This window comes from Oncorhynchus tshawytscha, unplaced genomic scaffold, assembly GCF_018296145.1.
Source record: "Oncorhynchus tshawytscha isolate Ot180627B unplaced genomic scaffold, Otsh_v2.0 Un_contig_5137_pilon_pilon, whole genome shotgun sequence".
NCBI lineage: Eukaryota > Metazoa > Chordata > Actinopteri > Salmoniformes > Salmonidae > Oncorhynchus > Oncorhynchus tshawytscha.
Genome location: NW_024609438.1, coordinates 152501 through 174280, shown reverse-complemented (window position 1 = coordinate 174280; position 21780 = coordinate 152501). Strand labels below are relative to the sequence as shown.

General features: G+C 43.3%; 1 long non-coding RNA gene across 1 annotated transcript; it reads left to right on the top strand.

Annotated features, from left to right (window-relative positions):
• The first annotated feature begins 3197 nt into the window (after positions 1 to 3197).
• On the top strand, positions 3198 to 16814 carry LOC121844788. The gene is made up of 5 exons (XR_006082188.1): positions 3198 to 3324; positions 3677 to 3808; positions 4499 to 4630; positions 7775 to 7896; positions 16033 to 16814. It is a non-coding gene; the product is annotated as an uncharacterized LOC121844788 (long non-coding RNA).
• Positions 16815 to 21780: the final 4966 nt, after the last annotated feature.

Here is a 21780-nt window from a genome sequence, read left to right as displayed (position 1 = left end):
GTATGGGAGGAGGGGGATAATGATATTATTCTATGTGTAGGGGAGGAGGGGGATAATGATATTATTCTATGTGTAGGTGGGGAGGGAGGATAATGATATTCTTCCATGTGTAGGTCGGGGAGGGGGGTAATGATATTATTCGATGTGTAGGTGGGAAGAGGGGGATAATGTTATTATTCTATGTGTAGGTGGGGAGGAGGGAGGATCATGATATTATTATATGTGTAGGTGGGGAGGGGAGGATAATGATATTCTTCCATGTGTAGGTCGGGAGGGGGGTAATGATATTATTCGATGTGTAGGTGGGGAGGGGGTGATAATGATATTATTCTTTGTGTAGGTGGGGAGGATGGGGGATAATGATATTATTCTCTGTGTAGGTGGGGAGGAGGGGGATAATGATATTATTCTATGTGTAGGTGGGGAGGGGGTGGATCATTATATTATTCTATGTGTATGTGGAGAGGGGGAGGATAATGATATTATTCTCTGTGTAGGTGGGGAGGGAGAGGGGGATGGATAATGATATTATTCTATGTGTAGGTGCAGAGGGGGTGATAATGATATTATTCTATGTGTATGTGGAGAGGGGGAGGATAATGATATTATTCTATGTGTAGGTGGGGAGGGGGTGGATAATTATATTATTCTATGTGTAGCTGGGAGGGGGAGGATAATGAAATTATTCTATGTGCAGGTGGGGAGGGGAGGATAATGATATTATTATATGTGTAGGTGGGGAGGGAGTGGATTATTATATTATTATATGTGATGGTGGGGAGGGGAGGAGGGGATAATGATATTATTCTATGTGTAGGTGGGGAGGGGATAAATGATATTATTATATGTGTAGGTGGGGAGGGGGAGGATAATGATATTATTCTATGTGTAGGTGGGGAGGGGGTAATGATATTATTCTATGTGTAGGTGGGGAGGGAGAGGGGGATGGATAATGATATTATTCTATGTGTAGGTGCAGAGGGGGGTGATAATGATATTATTCTATGTGTAGGTGGGGAGGGGGTGATAATGATATTATTATATGTGTAGGTGCAGAGGGGGTGATAATGACATTATTCTATGTGCAGGTGGGGAGGGGAGGATAATGATATTATTCTATGTGTAGGTGGGGAGGGGGTTTGGATAATGATATTATTCTATGTGTAGGTGGGGAGGGGGTTGATAGTGATATTATTCTATGTGTTGGTGGGGAGGTGGGAGATAATGATATTATTCTATGTGTAGGTGGGGAGGAGGGAGATAATGATATTATTCTATGTGTAGGTGGGGAGGGGGGAGATAATGATATTATTCTATGTGTAGGTAGGGAGGTGGGGGATAATGATATTATTCTATGTGTAGGTGGGGAGGGGGATAATGATATTATTCTATGTGTAGGTGGGGAGGGAGGATTATTATATTATTATATGTGATGGTGGGGAGGCGGAGGAGGGGGATAATGATATTATTCTATGTGTAGGTGGGGAGGGATAAATGATATTATTATATGTGTAGGTGGTGAGGGGGTGGATAATGATATTATTCTATGTGCAGGTGGGGAGGGAGGTGAAAATGATATTATTCTATGTGTAGGTGCAGAGGGGGGCTGATAATTATATTATTCTATGTGCAGGTGGGGAGGGGAGGATAATGATATTATTCTATGTGTAGGTGTGGAGGGGGGTGGATAATGATATTATTCTATGTGTAGGTGGGGAGGAGGGGATAATGATATCATTCTATGTGTAGGTGGGGAGGGGATAAATGATATTATTATATGTGTAGGTGGGGAGGGGAGGATAATGATACTCTTCCATGTGTGGGTGGGGGGGGATAATGATATTATTCTATGTGTAGGTGGGGAGGGGATAAATGATATTATTATATGTGTAGGTGGGGAGGGGAGGGGGATAATGATATTATTCTATGTGTAGGTGGGGAGGGGAGGATTATGATATTATTATATGTGATGGTGGGGAGGGGAGGGGGATAATGATATTATTATATGTGTAGGTGGGGAGGGAGTGGATTATTATATTATTATATGTGATGGTGGGGAGGGGGAGGAGGGGGATAATGATATTATTCTATGTGTAGGTGGGGAGGGGATAAATGATATTATTATATGTGTAGGTGGGGAGGGAGGATAATGATATTATTCTATGTAGTAGGGGGGAGGGGGTAATGATATTATTCTATGTGTAGGTGGGGAGGGAGGATAATGATATTCCTCTATTTGTAGGTGGGGAGGGGGATAATAATGATTTTATTATATGTGTAGGTGGGGAGGGGGATAATGATATTATTCGATGTGTAGGTGGGGAGGGGGGAGAGATAATGATATTATTCTATGTGTAGGTGGGGAGGAGGGGATAATGATATTCTTCCATGTGTAGGTGGGGAGGGGTGATAATGCTATTATTCTATGTGTAGGTGGGGAGTGGGGAGGAGGGGGATAATGATATTATTATATGTGTAGGTGGGGAGGGGGATAATGATATTCTTCCATGTGTAGGTGGGGAGGGGGAGGATAATGATATTATTATATGTGTAGGTGGGGAGGGGAGGGGAGGATAATGATATTATTCTATATGTAGGTGGGGAGGATGGGGGATATTGATATTATTCTATGTGTAGGTGGGGAGGATGGGGGATATTGATATTATTCTATGTGTAGCTGGGGAAGGGTGATAATGATATTATTCTAAGTGTAGGTGTGGAGGGGGGAGGGGAGGATAATTATATTATTAATTGTGTAGGTGGGGAGGGGTGATTATGATATTCTCTCTCTCTCTCTCTCTCTCTCTCTCTCTCACTCTCTCTTTCTCTCTTTCTCCCTCTCGATCTTTCTCTCTCTCCTCTCTCTCTCTCTCTCTCTCTCTCTCTCTCTCTCTCTCTCTCTCTCTCTCTCTCTCTCCCTCTCTCTCTCTCCTCTCTCTCTCTCTCCCTCTCTCTCTCTCCCCTCTCTTCTCTTTCTCTCTCTCTCCCCTCCTCTCTCTCCCCCTCACTCGCTCTCTATCTCTCCCTCCCTCTCTCCCTCTCTCTCTCGCTCCCTCTCTCTCTCTCTCTCTCTCTCTCTCTCTCTCTCTCTCTCTCTCTCTTTCTCTTTTCCCTCGCTCTCTCTCTCCCTCTCTCCTCTCCCCCACTCTCTCTCTCTCTCTCTCTTCCCTCCCCTCTCTCTTTCTCTCTCAGACATAGATGAGTGTAATGTACCTGCTGGTATCTGTGGAGGGGGAGGGACCTGTCAGAACCAGGAAGGAAGCTACAGTTGCCTCTGTCTCCCTGGATACAGTAATTATGGCAACAAACAGGCTAGGTGCTCAGGTGAGGAAAGAATCTGGTACCATGATGCACTGCTTCCAACGATATGGTACAGTGAGGTACGATAACATTGTCTGTCTTAATTACGTCTTTATCTAACATAACATATCTATTTCTAACATAACATAACATTACATAGATCTATATCTAACCTAACATAACATTACATACATCTATATCTAACATAACAAAACATACATCTATATCTATATCTAACATAACATACATCTATATCTATATCATAATCTCCCTCCCCCCCCCTCTCTCTCTCTCTCTCTATCTCCTCTCCCCACCCCTCTCTCTCTCTCTCTCCTCTCCCCACCCCTCTCTCTCTCTCTCTCTCTCTCTCTCTCAGACATAAATGAGTGTAATGTTACTGCTGGTATATGTGGAGGGGGAGGGACCTGTCAGAACCAGGAGGGAAGCTACAGTTGCCTCTGTCTCCCTGGATACAGTAATTATGGCAACAAACAGGCTAGGTGCTCAGGTGAGGAAAGAATCTGATACCATGATGCACTGCTTCCAACGATATGGTACAGTGAGGTACGATAACTTTGTCTGTCTTAATTACGTCTATATCTAACATAACATAACATACATCTATATCTAACATAACATAACATAACATATATCTAACATAACATAACATACATCTATATCTAACATAACATAACATAACATATATCTATATCTAACATAACATAACATAACATATATCTAACATAACATAACATACATCTATATCTAACATTACATAACATACATCTATATCTAACATAACATAACATACATCTATATCTAACATAACATAACATAACATATATCTAACATAACATAACATACATCTATATCTAACATAACATAACATACATTTATATCTAACATAACATAACATACATCTATATCTAATATAACATAACATACATCTCCCTCTCTCCCCCTCTCTCTCTCCCCTCCCTCACTCTCTCTCTCTCTCTCTCTCCCCCTCCCCGTCTCTCTCCCCTCCCCTCCCCTCTCTCTCTCTCTCTCTCTCTCTCTCTCTCTCTCTCCCCTCCCCCTCTCTCTCCCCCCTATCTCCCCTCCCTCCCTCCCTCCCTCCCTCCCTCACTCTCTCTCTCTCTCTCTCTTTCTCCCCTCCCCTCTCTCTCCCCTCCCCCCCTCTCTCTCTCTCTCTCAGACATAGATGAGTGTAATGTAACTGCTGGTGTCTGTGGAGAGGGAGGGACCTGTCAGAACCAGGAAGGAAGCTACAGTTGCCTCTGTCTCCCTGGATACAGTAATTATGGCAACAAACAGGCTAGGTGCTCAGGTGAGGAAAGAATCTGGTACCATGATGCACTGCTTCCCACGATACGGTGCAGTGAGGTACGATAACTTTGTCTGTCTTAATTACGTCTTTATCTAACATAACATTACATACATCTATATCTTGCATGACATACCATACATATACAGTGCCTTGCGAAAGTATTCGGCCCCCTTGAACTTTGCGACCTTTTGCCACATTTCAGGCTTCAAACATAAAGATGTAAAACTGTATTTCTTTGTGAAGAATCAACAACAAGTGGGACACAATCATGAAGTGGAACGACATTTATTGGATATTTCAAACTTTTTTAACAAATCAAAAACTGAAAAATTGGGCGTGCAAAATTATTCAGCCCCCTTAAGTTAATACTTTGTAGCGCCACCTTTTGCTGCGATTACAGCTGTAAGTCGCTTGGGGTATGTCTCTATCAGTTTTGCACATCGAGAGACTGACATTTTTTCCCATTCCTCCTTGCAAAACAGCTCGAGCTCAGCGAGGTTGGATGGAGAGCATTTGTGAACAGCAGTTTTCAGTTCTTTCCACAGATTCTCGATTTGATTCAGGTCTGGACTTTGACTTGGCCATTCTAACACCTGGATATGTTTATTTTTGAACCATTCCATTGTAGATTTTCTTTATGTTTTGGATCATTGTCTTGTTGGAAGACAAATCTCCGTCCCAGTCTCAGGTCTTTTGCAGACTCCATCAGGTTTTCTTCCAGAATGGTCCTGTATTTGGCTCCATCCATCTTCCCATCAATTTTAACCATCTTCTCTGTCCCTGCTGAAGAAAAGCAGGCCCAAACCATGATGCTGCCACCACCATGTTTGACAGTGGGGATGCTGTGTTCAGGGTGATGAGCTGTGTTGCTTTTACGCCAAACATAACGTTTTGCATTGTTGCCAAAAAGTTCAATTTTGGTTTCATCTGACCAGAGCACCTTCTTCCACATGTTTGGTGTGTCTCCCAGGTGGCTTGTGGCAAACTTTAAACAACACTTTTTATGGATATCTTTAAGAAATGGCTTTCTTCTTGCCACTCTTCCATAAAGGCCAGATTTGTGCAATATACGACTGATTGTTGTCCTATGGACAGAGTCTCCCACCTCAGCTGTAGATCTCTGCAGTTCATCCAGAGTGATCATGGGCCTCTTGGCTGCATCTCTGATCAGTCTTCTCCTTGTATGAGCTGAAAGTTTAGAGGGACGGCCAGGTCTTGGTAGATTTGCAGTGGTCTGATACTCCTTCCATTTCAATATTATCGCTTGCACAGTGCTCCTTGGGATGTTTAAAGCTTGGGAAATCTTTTTGTATCCAAATCCGGCTTTAAACTTCTTCACAACAGTATCTCGGACCTGCCTGGTGTGTTCCTTGTTCTTCATGATGCTCTCTGCGCTTTTAACGGACCTCTGAGACTATCACAGTGCAGGTGCATTTATACGGAGACTTGATTACACACAGGTGGTTTGTATTTATCATCATTAGTCATTTAGGTCAACATTGGATCATTCAGAGATCCTCACTGAACTTCTGGAGAGAGTTTGCTGCACTGAAAGTAGGGCTGAATAATTTTGCACGGCCAATTTTTCAGTTTTTGAATTGTTTAAAAAGTTTTAAAAAGTCGTTCCACTTCATGATTGTGTCCCACTTGTTGTTGATTCTTCACAAAAAAATACAGTTTTATATCTTTATGTTTGAAGCCTGAAATGTGGCAAAAGGTCGCAAAGTTCAAGGGGGCCGAATACTTTCGCAAGGCACTGTATATCTAACATAACATTACATACATCTATATCTAACATAACATGACATAATATAACACACATCTATATCTAACATAACATTACAATAAATACATCTATATCTAACATAACATAACATACATCTATATCTAACATAACAAAACATACATCTATATCTAACATAACATTACATACATCTATATCTAACATAACATAACATACATCTGTATCTAACATAACATAACATACATCTATATCTAACATAACATAACATTACATACATCTATATCTAACATAACATAACATACATCTATATCTGACATAATACACATCTATATCTAACATAACATAACATACATCTATATCTAACATAACATAAAATACATATATATCTAACATAACACAACATACATCTATATCAAACATAACATAACATACCATACACCTATATCTAACATAACATAAGATAACATACATCTATATCGAACATAACATAACATACAACTATATCTAACATAACATACCATTACATACATCTATATCTAACATAACATAACATTACATACATCTATATCTAACATAACATAACATTACATACATCTATATCTAACATAACATAACATTACATACATCTATATCTAACATAACATAACATACATCTATATCTAACATAACATAACATAACATAATATACATCTATTTCTAACATAGCATAACATTACATACATCTATATCTAACATAACATAACATTACATACATCTATATCTAACATAACATAACATTACATACATCTATATCTAACATAACATAACATACATCTATATCTAACATAACATGACATAACATACATCTATATCTAACATAACATGACATAACATACATCTATATCTAGCATAACATTACATACATCTATATCTAACATAACATAACATAACATAACATACATCTATATCTAAAAGATATATATCTAGGAGAGGTTAGGGAATCACTGGAGGAGAGATTAGGGAATCACTGGAGGAGAGGTTAGGGAATCACTGGAGGAGAGATTAGGGAATCACTGGAGGAGATATTAGAGAATCACTGGAGGAGAGGTTAGGGAATCACTGGAGGAGAGGTAATGGAGTCACTGGAGGAGAGGTTAGAGAATCACTGGAGGAGAGGTAATAGAGTCACTGGAGGAGAGATTAGAGAATCACTGGGAGGTGTTAGGGGGTCACTGGAGGAGAGGTTATGGTGTCACTGGATGATGGGTTAGGGAATCACTGGAGGAGAAGAGAGGGAATCATTGGACGAGTTGTTATGGAGTCACTGAAAGAGAGGTTATGGAATAACTGGAGGAGAAGTTAGGGAATCACTGGAGGAGGGGTGAGTTATTTACTTTCAATATATTCCCTTCTCTCTTCAGACATCGATGAGTGCCAAGATACACCTCAGGTTTGTGGCAGCAACACCAGTTGCCTCAACACCATTGGGAGCTTCCACTGCCAGTGTCAACCTGGGTTCAGATTCTCTCATCACACTGTGAAGGTGAGTCCACAAGATGGCATCATTGTGTGTGTGTTTTGTCTTGATCGATTGATTAATTGATTGACTGCTTTAGTTGGAAACATCACTACATACTGTACATATGTATTTATGGGAAGACTTTATAGTCCATATAGACTATAGCATTTGTGACTTTAAAGACTATTGAGACTATGGATTCTAAGGGACTAAAGATGCCTTAGTGACAATAGATACTACAGAGACTATAGGGACAATAGCTACTAAGGCAATCCACAGAGACTAAAGCATTTATGTCTATATAGACTATTGAGACTATCGATACTAAGGGACTAAAGATACTAAAGAGACTGTAGAGGAACCGCGGAAGAAGGTAACGACAAGAGAATTGTTGAAGATGCATAAGGAGTAACCATGGTGATTACTGGGTGTGTTGGGGAATAGTACTAAGTGAATGTGGATGTGAGAGTTGAAATGACAGGTTAAGGTGATTGAATTTGGGATAATAAGAGATATTATTTGTACTGAGTGAATGAGAGCGTTTAGGGAACTATCCCCGGTGTGAAGAAGGTGTGTATCTGAATGAATACCCCAACCAGTTCCAACCACTGGTTTGAAAGAGGTGTGTATCTGAATGAATACCCCAACCAGTTCTGTCCACTGGTTTGAAAGAGGTGTGTGTATGAATGAATACCCCAACCAGTTCCAGCCACTGGTTTGAAAGAGGTGTGTGTATGAATGAATACCCCAACCAGTGGTTTTAAAGAGGTGTGTGTATAAATGAATACCCCAACCAGTTCCAGCCACTGGTTTGAAAGAGGTGTGTGTCTGAATGAATACCCCAACCAGTTCCAGCCACTGGTTTGAAAGAGGTGTGTGTATGAATGAATACCCCAACCAGTTCCAGCCACTGGTTTGAAAGAGGTGTGTGTATGAATGAATACCCCAACCAGTTCTGTGAGCTGAGTTCTTAACATTATATAGGGATTCTGCATGATGTGAAGATATGAAAGGAGAGAGTACTATTACCAAATATACTGTATGATTATTATACTGAGGTACTAGAGATGTGATGAAGTAACAATGTATGTAGAGTATAATGGGTTACTAGAGATGTGATGATGTAACAATGTATGTAGAGTATAATGGGTTACTAGAGATGTGATGATGTAACAATGTATGTAGAGTATAATGGGTTACTAGAGATGTGATGATGTAACAATGTATGTAGAGTATAATGGGTTACTAGAGATGTGATGATGTAACAATGTATGTAGAGTATAATGGGTTACTAGAGATGTGATGATGTAACAATGTATGTAGAGTATAATGGGTTACTAGAGATGTGATGATGTAACAATGTATGTAGATGTAACGGTTTTCTAGTGGTGATGAAAGAGAGTCGGACCAAACTGCAGCGTGTCGATTGCGATCCATGTTTAATATAACAAAAAAACACGAACTTACAAAAAACAATAAACGAAACCGAAACAGCCTATCTGGTGCAAACTAACAACGAGTACACATAGGACACTAAGGACAATCACCCACGACAAACTCAAAGAATATGGCTGCCTAAATATGGTTCCCAATCAGAGACAACGATAAGCATCTGCCTCTGATTGAGAACCACTCCAGACAGCCATAGACTTTGCTAGACAACCCACTAAGCTACAATCCCAATACCACCCAAAACCCCAAGACAAACACACCACAATTACAAAAACCCCATGCCACACCCTGGCCTGACCAAATACATAAAGATGAACACAAAATACTTTGACCAGGGCGTGACAGAACCCCCCTAAGGTGCGGACTCCCGAACGCACCTCAAAACAATAGGGAGGGTCCGGGTGGGCGTCTGTCCATGGTGGCGGCTCCGGCGCGGGACGTGGACCCCACTCCTTTAATGTCTTAGTCCCCTCTCCCTTCGTCCCTGGATAGTCCACCCTCGCCGCCGACCATGGCCTAGTAGTCCTCACCCAGAACCCCACTGGACTGAGGAGCAGATCGGGACTGAAGGACAGCTCGGGACCGAGGCAGCTCGGGACTGAGGGGAAGCTCGGGAGTGAGAGAAAGCTCAGGAGTGAGAGAAAGCTCAGGAGTGAGAGGAAGCTCAGGAGTGAGAGGAAGCTCAGGAGTGAGAGGAAGCTCAGGAGTGAGAGGAAGCTCAGGAGTGAGAGGAAGCTCAGGAGTGAGAGGAAGCTCAGGAGTGAGAGGAAGCTCAGGAGTGAGAGGAAGCTCAGGAGTGAGAGGAAGCTCAGGCCGGTAAATAGATCTACCAGCTCCTGGCTGGCTGGTGGTCTCAGCAGATCCTGGCTGACTGGCAGATCCTGGCTGACTGGCAGATCCTGGCTGACTGGCAGATCTGGAAGAGTCTGGTTGACTGGCAGATCTGGAAGAGTCTGGTTGACTGGCAGATCTGGAAGAGTCTGGTTGACTGGCAGATCTGGAAGGGTCTGGCTGACTGGCAGATCTGGAAGAGTCTGGCTGACTGGCAGATCTGGAAGAGTCTGGCTGACTGGCAGATCTGGAAGAGTCTGGTTGACTGGCAGATCTGGAAGAGTCTGGCTGACTGGCAGATCTGGCGGCGCTGGGCAGACTGGCAGATCTGGCGGCGCTGGGCAGACTGGCGGCGCTGGGCAGACTGGCGACGCTGGGCAGACTGGTGGCGCTGGGCAGACTGGCGGCGCTGGGCAGACTGGCGGCGCTGGGCAGACTGGCGGCGCTGGGCAGACTGGCGGCGCTGGGCAGACTGGCGGCGCTGGGCAGACTGGCGGTGCTGGGCAGACTGGCGACGCTGGGCAGACTGGCGACGCTGGGCAGACTGGCGGCCGCTGGGCAGACTGGCGGCGCTGGGCAGACTGGCGGCGCTGGGCAGACTGGCGGCGCTGGGCAGACTGGCGGCGCTGGGCAGACTGGCGACGCTGGGCAGACTGGCGGCGCTGGGCAGACTGGCGACGCTGGGCAGACTGGCGACGCTGGGCAGACTGGCGACGCTGGGCAGACTGGGGGCACTGGCGGCGCTGGGCAGACTGGCGGCACTAGCTGCCCCATATAGGCTGACAGCTCTGGCGGCTTCTTACAGACTGACCGCTCTGGCGGCTCCGTGCTGACTGGCAGCTCCTTGCAGACTGGCAGCTCCTTACAGACTGGCAGCTCCTTACAGACTGACAGCTCCGTGCAGACTGACAGCTCCGTGCAGACTGACAGCTCCGTGCAGACTGGCAGCTCCGTGCAGACTGGCAGCTCCATGCAGACTGGCAGCTCCATGCAGACTGGCTGCTCCATGCAGACTGGCTGCTCTATGCAGACTGACATCTCTGGCTGCTTCATGCAGACTGACAGCTCTGGCTGCTCCATGTAGACTGGCTGCTTCATGCAGACTGGCAGCTCGGGCTGCTTCATGTAGACTGACAGCTCTGGCTGCTCCATGCGGACTGACAGCTCTGGCTGCTCCATGTAGACTGACTGCTTCATGCAGACTGGCAGCTCGGGCTGCTTCATGTAGACTGACAGCTTTGGCTGCTCCATGCGGACTGACAGCTCTGGCTGCTCCATGCGGACTGACAGCTCTGGCTGCTCCATGCGGACTGACAGCTCTGGCTGCTCCATGCGGACTGACAGCTCTGGCTGCTCCATGCGGACTGACAGCTCTGGCTGCTCTATGCAGACTGACAGCTCTGGCTGCTCCATGTAGACTGGCTGCTTCATGCAGACTGGCAGCGCGGGCTGCTTCATGTAGACTGACAGCTCTGGCTGCTTCATGCAGACTGGCAGCTCTGGCTGCGCTGAACAGGCGGGAGACTCCGGCAGCGCTGGAGATGAGGAAAGCTCCGACAGCGCTAGATAGGCGGGAGACTTCGGCAGCGCAGGAGAGGAGAAAGGCTCCGACAGCGCTGGAGAGGCGAGGCGCACTGTAGGCCTGATGCGTGGTGCTGGTACTGGTGGTACTGGACCGAGGACACGCACAGGAAGCCTGGTGCGGGGAGCTGCTACCGGAGGGCTGGGGTGTGGAGGTGGTACTGGATAGACCGGACCGTGCAGGCGCACTGGAGCTCTTGAGCACCGAGCCTGCCCAACCTTACCTGGTTGAATGCTCCCGGTTGCCCTGCCAGTGCGGCGAGGTGGAATAGCCTGCACTGGGCTATGCAGGCGAACCGGAGACACCGAGCGCAAGGCTGGTGCCATGTAAGCCGGCCCAAGGAGACGCACTGGGGACCAGATGCGTAGAGCCGGCTTCATGGCATTTGGCTCGACGCTCAATCTAGCCCGGCCGATACGCGGAGCTGGAATATACCGAACCGGGCTGTGCACCCGCACTGGAGACACCGTGCGCTCCACAGCATAACACGGTGCCTGCCCGGTCTCTCCAGCCCCCGGTAAGCACAGGGAGTTTGCGCAGGTCTCCTACCTGGCATAGCCATACTCCCTGTAAGCCCCCAAGAAATTTTGGGGCTGACTCTCGGGCTTCCATCCGCTCTGCCGTGCTAGCTCCTCATAATGCCGCCTCTCTGCTTTTGCTGCCTCCAGCTCGGCTTTGGGGCGACAATAATCTCAGGCTCATTCCAGGGTCCTTTACCGTCCAATTCCTCCTCCCATGTCCATAACTCCAGGTGGTGCAATCTCTCCCACTGTAGCTGCTGCTGCTCCTGCTGCTGCTGCCTCTGTTGCCTCTTCTCCTGTTGCTCCTTTGGGCGGCTACACTCCCCTGGTTTAGCCCAGGGTCCTCTCCCGTCGAAGATCTCCTCCCATGACCAGAAATCCTTGGTGAGCATCTCCTTTTCGGCTGCTCCTGCCTGTTGACACGCCGCTTGGTCCGTTGGTGGTGGGTGATTCTGTAACGGTTTTCTAGTGGTGATGAAAGAGAGTCGGACCAAACTGCAGCGTGTCGATTGCGATCCATGTTTAATATAACAAAAAAACACGAACTTACAAAAAACAATAAACGAAACCGAAACAGCCTATCTGGTGCAAACTAACAACGAGTACACATAGGACACTAAGGACAATCACCCACGACAAACTCAAAGAATATGGCTGCCTAAATATGGTTCCCAATCAGAGACAACGATAAGCATCTGCCTCTGATTGAGAACCACTCCAGACAGCCATAGACTTTGCTAGACAACCCACTAAGCTACAATCCCAATACCACCACCAAAACCCCAAGACAAACACACCACAATTACAAAAACCCCATGCCACACCCTGGCCTGACCAAATACATAAAGATGAACACAAAATACTTTGACCAGGGCGTGACAGTAGAGTATAATGGGTTACTAGAGATGTGATGATGGAACAATGTATGTAGAGTATAATGGGTTACTAGAGATGTGATGATGTAACAATGTATGTAGAGTATAATGGGTTACTAGAGATGTGATGATGTAACAATGTATGTAGAGTATAATGGGTTACTAGAGATGTGATGATGTAACAATGTATGTAGAGTATAATGGGTTACTTTAGATGTGATGATGGAACAATGTATGTAGAGTATAATGGGTTACTAGAGATGTGATGATGTAACAATGTATGTAGAGTATAATGGGTTACTAGAGATGTGATGATGTAACAATGTATGTAGAGTATAATGGGTTACTAGAGATGTGATGATGTAACAATGTATGTAGAGTATAATGGGTTACTAGAGATGTGATGATGTAACAATGTATGTAGAGTATAATGGGTTACTAGAGATGTGATGATGTAACAATGTATGTAGAGTATAATGGGTTACTAGAGATGTGATGATGTAACAATGTATGTAGAGTATAATGGGTTACTAGAGATGTGATGATGTAACAATGTATGTAGAGTATAATGGGTTACTAGAGATGTGATGATGGAACAATGTATGTAGAGTATAATGGGTTACTAGAGATGTGATGATGTAACAATGTATGTAGAGTATAATGGGTTACTAGAGATGTGATGATGTAACAATGTATGTAGAGTATAATGGGTTACTAGAGATGTGATGATGTAACAATGTATGTAGAGTATAATGGGTTACTAGAGATGTGATGATGTAACAATATATGTAGAGTATAATGGGTTACTAGAGATGTGATGATGTAACAATGTATGTAGAGTATAATGGGTTACTAGAGATGTGATGATGTAACAATGTATGAATATTATACTGAGTTACTAGAGATTTGTTAATGTAATATGTTGTTAGTGGCTTTCAGAGAGCACTTTAATGATGTGGTGTCTTAGTATTTTGAAGTGTTTTTGAATACAAGGTCATACGAGGAAAAGAGGAATTGAGACTCATCATATTAGAGGCTGCCATCTGTTGTTTGGGTTAAAGATAAGCTTCCTGTGGACAAATAGATAAGCTGCCAGTGAAAATGAACAGAAGTCACTGAACTCAAACAGGCTGTAAGGGACATTTGGGACAGAAAGAGTAGACAGTACAAGTCAAAAGTTAGGACACGCCTACTCATTCAAGGGTTTTCTTTATTTGAACTATTTTCTACTATCAAATAACACATATGGAATCATGTAGGAACCAAAAAAGTGTAAAACACATTTTTTAAATCTAAGAAGCCGCTTTTGCGTTGATGACAGCTTTGCACTCTCTTGGCATTCTCTCAAACAGCTTCATGAGATAGTCACCTGGAATGCTTTTCAATTAACAGGTTTGTTTTGTTAAAAGTTCATTTGAGGAGGCAGGCGTGGTATACAGAATACAGCCCTATTTGGTAACAGACCAAGTCCACATTATGGCAAGAACAGCTCAAATAAGCAAAGAGAAACGTCAGTCCATCATTACTTTAAGCCATGAAGGTCAGTCAATGTGGAACATTTCAAGAACTTTAAAAGTTTCATCAAGTGCAGTCGCAACAAACATCAAGCACTATGATGAAACTGGCTCTCATGAGGACAGCCACAGGAAAGGAAGACCCAGAGTTACCTCTGCTGCAGAGGATCAGTATTATAGTTACCAGCCTCAGCGATTGCAGCCCAAATAAATGCTTCACAGAGTTCAGGTAACAGACACATCTCAACATCAACTGTTCTGAGGAGACTGCATGAATCAGGCCTTCATGGTCAAATTACTGCAGAGAAACCACTACTAAATGAAACCAATAATAAGAAGAGATTTGCTTGCACCAAGAAACACAAGAAATAGACATTAAACCGATGAAAATGTGTCCTTTGGTCTGATGAGTCCAAATTGGACTTTTCTGGTTCCAACCGCCGTGTCGTTGTGAGACACAGAGTAGGTGAATGAATGATCTCTGCATGTGCGGTTCCAACCGTGAAGCATGGAGGAGGAGGTGTAATGTTGTGGGGAGCTTTGCTGGTGACACGGTCTGTCATTTATTTATAATTCAAGGCACACTTAAGCAGCATGGCTACCACAGCATTCTGCAGTGATACGCCATCCAATCTGGTTTGCACTTAGTGGGACTATCATTTGTTTTTCAACAGGACAATGACCCAACACACCTCCAGGCTGTGTAAGGGCTATTTGACTAAGAAGGAAAGTGACTGAGTGCTGCATCCGATGACCTGGCCTTCACAATCACCCGACCTCAAACCCAATATACATGGCTTGGGATGAGTTGGACCGCATAGTGAACGAAAAGCAGTCAACATATGCTCAGCATATGTGGGAACTCCTTCAAGACTTTTGGAAAAGCATTCGAGGTGAAGCTGGTTTAGAGAATGCCAAGAGTGTGCAAAGCTGTCATCAAGGCAAAGGGGGGCTACTTTGAAGAATCTAAAACAGATTATATTTTGATTTGTTTAAAACTTTTTTAGTTACTACATATGTGTTATTTCATAGTTTTGATGTCTTCACTATTATTTTACAATGTTGAAAATAGTACAAATAAAGAAAAACCCTTGAATGAGTAGGTGTGTCCAATCTGTGGACTGGTTCTGCATGTCAATGCAACAGGTTCAAAATGATTAAACTACAAGAAAGGGACTTTGGGATTGTTTACTTTAGAAGGTGCCTGTTCTGTTTAATGGGACACTGTATCATCTGAAGTGTCTGAAGTATGATTCTGTTTACATATGGTTTTATCAAGACATCCCGCCCAAGATGCAATGAGCTCGATTAAGATGAAGACTTTTAGCACTAATTAAGATGCAGCATAGTGAAAACGAAGTATATGTTAATTTTCTTTCTTCCAGAACTGATGGAAATTCCAATATCAAGTTTTCTGATGAGTTTACCAATGATTATGTCACGTCTGCTCCTGCTCCCCCTCTCTGACGCTCGAGGTTGCCAGACGGCTCATCATTACTCACACCACTCACCATCGTTATGCGCCCCAGCGCTTCATCGGACTCACCTGGACTCCATCATGTCATTGATTTTCTACCCTATATCTGTCACCCCCTCCAGTTAATGTTCCGTGTCTGCATAGATGTTGTTTTGTTTCTCCTGTCCAGACGCTGTTCCTGTTTTTCATGTCTGTTAACCCATTAAATATTCATACCCTGCACTTACTTCTCATCTCCCAGCGTCTGGCATCACAGAGCCATTACAGATTGTGTACATTTCCTTTTTAAAGACTTGCTGAGGCATTTGACTTAGGATAACAGTTAGTGAGACTGTAGTAATATACAGTATAAAGATACCTGGATCCGGCTGTTTTCTAATTGATTTTTATTTAAATTGAACCTTTATTTGACTAGACAAGTCAGTTAAAAACAACATTTTATTTACCATGATGCCCTAGGAACAGTGGGTTAACTGCCTTGTTCAGGGGCAGAACAACATATATGTTTTTCTTCCAGCTCCGGGGATTCGATCTAGCAACCAGTCGGTTATTGGCCCAATGCTCTAACCACTATGCTACTGCCGCCCCTTAGGATTTCCCTGCTGTTAACCTCTCTTGGGTAGGGGGCAGTATTTTCACCTCCGGATGAAAAGCGTGCCCAAAGTAAATTGCCTGTTACTCAGGCCCAGAATTTAGGATGTGCATATAATTAGTAGATTTGGATAGAAAACACTCTAAAGTTTCCAAAACTGTTAAAATAATATGCCTGTGAGTATAACAGAACTGATATGGCAGGCGAAAACCTGAGAAAAATCCATCCAGGAAGTGGAATTGTTTTCATGTGGCTGTTTTTCAACTCAATACCAATAGAGAATCCAATGGGTTAGGAAAAAACTCAGGCTCAAACGCAGTCAAAACAGGCTGACAAAAAAATCCAAATTGTATCCGTAAAGTTCATAGAAACATGTCAAACAATGTTAATTTTCAATCCTCAGGTTGTTTTTAGCCTAAATTATCTATAATATTTCAACCGGACAATAACATTGTCAATATAAAAGGTAAACAGGAAATGCACTCTCGGGATTGCGCATGAAAAAGCTCTGCGACAGGGTAGGGTCCACTCATTCAGACTGGTGTTACTCCCTCATTTATAAGAATACAAGCCTGAAACAATTTCTAAAGACGGTTGACATCTAGTGGAAGGCATAGGAACTGCAAATGGAGTCCTAAATCAATGGATACTGTAATGGCATTGAATAGAAAACTACAAAATCCCCCAAAACTACTTCCTGAATGGATTTTTCTCATTCGCCTGCCAAATCAGTTCTGTTTTACTCAGAGACACTATTTTAACAGTTTTGGAAACTTTAGAGTGTTTTCTATCCAAATCTACCAGTTATATGCATATCATATCTTCTGGGCCCGAGTAGCAGGCTGTTTAATTGTGGGCATGCTTTTCATCCAAAATTCTGAATGCTGCCCCCTACCCTGGAGAGGTTAAGAAATGTACTGAAAACCCCAGTGTAAACCTTGTACACAAAATGTTTGAAATGTTTGAAACGTCTTTTAATATTGATTCGGAAGTACAGGGAAAGAATGGGGAAATAAACACTCACTTAATAGGGTTGAATGACCTCCGACCTCTATTCTGACTTTCTGGTGAGGCCTAATCACCCTCACTAGAAAGGCTAGAGACATTGGGTGAGATTTAAATGTCAAATGTAAACACTGATAATTAGTAAGAAGATTATAAATTAAATCAGATGGGTCACATACACATGTTTTATCAGTAGTCCTATGTGTGATTCAGACCATGAGGAGGAGAGAGAGAGAGAGAGACTGCTGCCCCTGAATGAGGGAAACCTGTCTCCAGTCCATATTATTATATCTTGAATTACCTTATGGGATACAATTATTTCCTTATGGAGTTATCAAGGTATGTCATTTGATTGTATTTGTTATTCTGATTTGTATAATTTTTACTTAACCGGCATTGTTGTTGTTGTTTTAGATGCATAAAACACGATGTGAGTCATGTGTCAAAAGGGAAGAAGTGCATTGTGGTTGTTGTTCTTGGTTGTTGTTTGTTGTTTTGTTTGTTTTATTTTTGTCTTGCTTCAAAAAAAAAATCTCTCCAGATTGGTTCTGCTGTATGGTCGGGATTTCTCCCTAAGGGTTAGCCCTCTACCAAACCTGACCCTGTAACTCTGCAGTGAGGTCGTCAATGTTACAGGGGAGAATAAGCCAATTTGATAAAATGATTTTAACAGTGTGTTGTTATTCTATTTGACATTTGTCTTAGACATTTCTATTAAGAATATTGGTAGTGGTAATAATTTGTTATACAGTAAATAGTTTGTCTGGTTTCAGGCTTATAATTTTGAAAAACGACGTGTTGAAAGCCATTTGAACAATTTGAACTATTTTAACAATAGTTATCACAGTGTAATACAAGGAGAGGAGGGAAAGTGAGGGAAAATGTTGCTGTCTGAAGAGGTAGCATTGAATTGTACACAGCATCTCCTCTCACTCTATCTTGGTTCGTGCAGGTGACTGTGACCTCCTCCTCAGACCAATTGGCAGTACGCCCAGAACATTGTTCTGTGAACCAAAAAGAGTATCTCAGTTTCAAGGTCCTACATTTGAGAGAAGAAACCTTGTTAGTTATCAGTCAGTCAGTCATTTGCAGGAACCAACTTAGATGATGAATAATGAATCATGTAAATCATGCCTATATGAATTGTTTGGGTAGCCGTATATTAGAGAACTAACGGGACTGTCCCGGCAGAGCTCCTGACCGATGTGTACTATGTTGCATGAAGTTTGTTGGAACCTCTCCAGCTTGCTGATAATAAAGAATGATTCATTTAAGTTTGACTTTGAGTCCCTGGTGGTAATTTCCACGACAACGCAGATAATATTATGTTGTCACATCAGCACGGCAATGGTTGTAATGGATACCCTGTTTGGTTTGTGCAAGTGTGATTGATAGGTGAGACCGGCATGTTTGTGTGTCCGTGTGTGTGTGTTTGTGTGTCTGTGTGTGTGGCAAGGGCTCAGCATGCTTTGTGTGTGTCCACTACAGATGAGGATGTGTGTGTGTATTTGTGCATCCATGTGTGTGTGTGTGTGTGTGTGTGTGTGAAGCCCTCTAGGCATGTGCACAAACACACCGGCAATCTGATGCCTGACTGAGCTGTCAGTCCAGCACAGACTGTGGGAGGAGCACAGTACTACATAGAGCCATGACTACATGGAATTCTATTCCACATCAAGTAACTCACGCCAACAGTACAGTTTGATTAAACAAGAAATACACCTTATGGAACAGCTGGGACTGTGAAGCAACACAAACATAGACAAATGCATATAAACACAAGATAACATACACAGTATACACTCATGTACACATGGATTTTGTGTTGTAGATAAGTGGTAGAAGAGTAGAGGCCTGAGGGCACACACTTAATATGTTGTGAAATATGTCATCAATCTATTGTAATGTTTTTAAAACTGCCTTCATTTTGCTGGAAGAGGAAGAGTAGCTGCTGCCTTGACAGGAACTAATGGGCATCCAGAATGAATACAACTACAGCTATGTAGCACACAGCCATTGGTTGAAGTAATGCAACGACTGCATTGTAGTCGGACTGGAACGTGACCCCGTACCCTAAACCAGTATGAACGTGACCCCGTACCCTAAACCAGTATGAACGTGACCCCGTACTCTAAACCAGTATGAACGTGACCTCGTACCCTAAACCAGTTTGAACGTGACCCAGTACCCTAAACCAGTATGAACGTGACCCCAACACATCGTCTTGCATGCGGCAGAACTAAGACTCGGAGTGCGTCCCAATATTCCCTCCTCTCTCGTGAAGTGTACACTTGTTCACTTTCCTTCACTGATCTCACACTAGCATGCCCCCACCAATCCAATGCTTTTAGATTTGAAGTAGTGAACGAGTGTACACTTCAGAAGAAAGGAGAGAGTAGCGGCCTCATGAGTGGAATGTTTCTTAATCTTTTTCATAATTTCATTATTAATAAAACAACTTTTTATAATTTTTAATGTAAAAAATCCAGTGTTTCTATTTTAAACGTTTTTGTTATATTACACTCTAATGTGATATAAAGTGTAATATTGGAATGAAACTGACATGGTACATGTGTCTTATATTTAGACAGTCAAATAGCGATGGATCTCTCAGAAAAAACGATGGAGGAAATATATGACATTTTAAGTGCGGTCCTCCGGACCAGGTTGAAGATCAAATGCGGCCCACTTGGCAAAATGAGTGTGACCCCCTGAACTAGACTGTTAGAGAGGTTACTACCCTCACTGATCCCAATACTACTTCCTCAAACAGAGGTTACTGTTGTGCCACTGTAAACCGCCCCATAAGCACAGGTCTAGGTTCAGTTTTACTGTGTAAGCCTGGATAATGATGATCAGTAAGGGAATATGTAAACTGATCTGAGTGTGGTGCTTATATTACAGTAGGGACTTTCCTCTGTTGCTGTAGATACCGTTATTCCACTGGCAGCTTCCTCTTTATAGTGCTGAGGCCCAAATGACACCCTATTCCCTGTATAGTGCACTACATTAGACCAGGGCCCATAGTGCACTGTATAATAGGTTGTCATTTGGGATGCATGCTAGGATGGTTGCCATGGTAACATTTTCATCACTGGTGTGCTGTGGGTTTCTGGGTGTTTTAATCTCCACCTCAACTTCCTCTCTGCCTCATGTCTTCATTTATAACTTAGTTAGTTGGTATCTGATGATAAACTTGGTTACCCATGGCAACAACTTGGATCTACTATGAGCATGATAAGGATGTGACAGTTTTCATTTGTATTTGTTGTGTTGTGTTGGGGTGTGTGGTGTGTGGTGTGTTGTTGTGTTGTGTTGTTGTGTTGTTGTGTTGTGGTGTATGGTGTATTGTGGTGTGTTGTGTTGTTGTGTTATTTGTGTTGTTGTGGTGTGTTGTTGTGCCGTGGTGTGGTGTGTGTTGTGTTGTTGTGGTGTGTGGTGTGGTGTGTAGTACTGTGCGCCTCCCATAGTCTGTTCTGGACTTGGGGACTGTGAAGAGACCTCTGGTGGCATGTCTTGGGGGGTATGTATGGCTGTCTGAGCTTTGTGCCAGTAGTTCAAACAGACAGCTTGGTGCTTTCAACATGTCCAGTCATCTCATAAATACAAGTAATGAGGAAGTCCATCTCTCCTTCACTTAGAGCCAAGAAAGTTTGACGCACATATTATTAGTGTTCACTCTCTGTGTACAACAGAAGGACCAGCCGTGCTGCCCTGTTCTCAGACAATTGCACTTTTCCTACGGTAAGTCCCTCTTCGTGGCACCTGACCACACGACTGAACAGTAGTCAAGCTGCGTCAAAATTAGGGCCTGTAGGACCTGCCTTGTTGACAGTGCTGTTAAGAAGGTAGAAACTAGGGCCTGTAGGACCTGCCTTGTTGACAGTGCTGTAAAGAAGGTAGAAACTAGGGCCTGTAAAACCTGCCTTATTGACAGTGCTGTTAAGAAGGTAGAAACTAGGGCCTGTAGGACCTGCCTTGTTGACAGTGTAAGAAGGTAGAGCAACACTTTATTATGGACAGACTTCTCCCCATCTTAGCTACGGTTGTATCAATATG